We start from the raw sequence: 2,001 nt of genomic DNA, 5'->3' as shown, positions 1-2,001 counted from the left end.
AGTTATCCACAAATATACTTAATCTATTTGCCAAACAGTATTGTAAATAATATAGTTTCTGTGTGATTATTTTGGGAATCTGGGCAGCTTGGAAAATAAACAAACATCCTACTACAGAGAGGCCAGTGTGTCAAGATGTGAAATTGCTGCCTAGATTGCATTGGAGAACCCAAGATGTTAGAGATGCCAGAATTATGGAATACCTGCTGAGGAAAGCTAACAGGGAGTAGAAACAGACCAAAAGAAAGAAATGCTTTGTCATTAATAAAGATGAACAGAACTGGAGATGTGGAGAACATTTTTGACATCAGACATAGAAATACGTGGTACGGAATTTGCCTAGATGATTTGTGGTCTTGCATTGGTCTAGCATTTTCTTGTTATAAGCTCTTCCCTGTGTTTTGGAATGTTAGTGTATATACTGTGCCACTACATGTTGGCAATATGTTTTCTGATCTTTTGATTTTGATTTTACAGCTTGCCACATGTCTCATAAGAGACTTGGTACTTATATGTGTGTGCGTGCGTGCGTGTGTGTGTGTGTGTGTGTGTGTGCGCATGTGAGGGTATGTGTGAGGGTGTAATTATAGTATTAAATGATTATACTAATACATTTAAGTCACAGTAAACTTATAGTGATATAAATGTTACATATCACTCATACATAAATATATTGATTGAAGTATATCTATTAGTGATTTTGAAAAATTAAGGCAGTGTAATTTAATCTGCAGAAGTATTTTTGCTAAAATTCAGTGCTGAGTCCCTCAGTGTCTTGTTCTTCTTTCTTTATATATACATCCTTTTGGCTACTAATTTCATCTGGTCACAGGTTTTAAATGTGATACAACCATGGAACAGGCATTCATTATAACTTTCCCTCTCCGTTTGTATTAACTTTAAAAGGGTCTAATACTTTCCTCTGTGCCATCATGATTTCATATTTAAAATGTGTAAATTTCACCTTAACAGCTCACAATCACTTATCTTTGCTTGGATTACCAATAGCATTATCTTCCTGGAATTGCCCAAAGCTTACGAATGAATCCTTGTTCTTATTTTTCTTGTCCTTTCACCTCTACTGCGCAGGTAAATCTCAGGGCCTTTTTAGTGACACGAACCTCTCTGCTCAAACTTCTCCACTAACATTCACACTGCAGTCTCAGTCACCGCCCTGCTCACGTAGGCAGTGACTAACGACGCCTCATGAACTTATTTTTTTTAAAGTAATTTCTTTTAAAGCAAATAGCTTGATTTTCCAAAAATCCAGAATTGGGCATGGTAGTTCCTTAAATAGTATATCCTATAGCATTCTATTTTATTTATAAGAAATTAGACAACCATTTTATTGTCTAAAATCTTTAGAGGCTTTAGTCTCTTCCCATGTCTTATTACAGTCTGCATGCACTTTCAGTGTTTCCAGGACTACCAACCTGAAAATATATCAGTCTGGCTTTTTATGTGACTTTCTACACCATCCTTTGCTCTGTTCATCTCAATGTGGTTGATCTTCCTTGACATTTTCATTTTAGCTTAAATCGTAGTCATTTGAAGCTTGCTTCATTCATCCAACATAAAGGACAGTGGCTATTTTTAATTTCAATATCACTTTTAGTTTTATCATAGATCTACCACACTTAAGAGCATTGTGGTTGCACAAGGGGCTAGATACCATCATGGATCACAGGACCATTTTCACTGTTAGATATTGTGTGGTAAAGTTTGAGTTGTAGAACTCTCTGAGCTCTTCATTTCTTCATGGTTTATCTAAGTCTCTATAAACATTGCCTTCTGAAAATTTCTATTCATCCTATAAACAGTTTTCCAATACAAGTAAATATTAACACCACCACTCATACTTATAGAAAATATTCTAATTAAGAATCTTCCATGAGGCATTGTTGAAGGAGCTGTGGGCCTGCTTTTCGTCCTGCCCGGCTCCCACACGGCTAGCTTTACACCAGAAATAACAACACACAAACTGTTTTTTTTTTTTTTTTT

The sequence above is a fragment of the Microtus ochrogaster genome, chromosome 2 (assembly GCF_000317375.1).
Source record: "Microtus ochrogaster isolate Prairie Vole_2 chromosome 2, MicOch1.0, whole genome shotgun sequence".
Classification (NCBI taxonomy): domain Eukaryota; kingdom Metazoa; phylum Chordata; class Mammalia; order Rodentia; family Cricetidae; genus Microtus; species Microtus ochrogaster.
The sequence above is the reverse complement of the archived record's forward strand: the minus strand, read 5'-3'. Positions refer to the sequence as shown.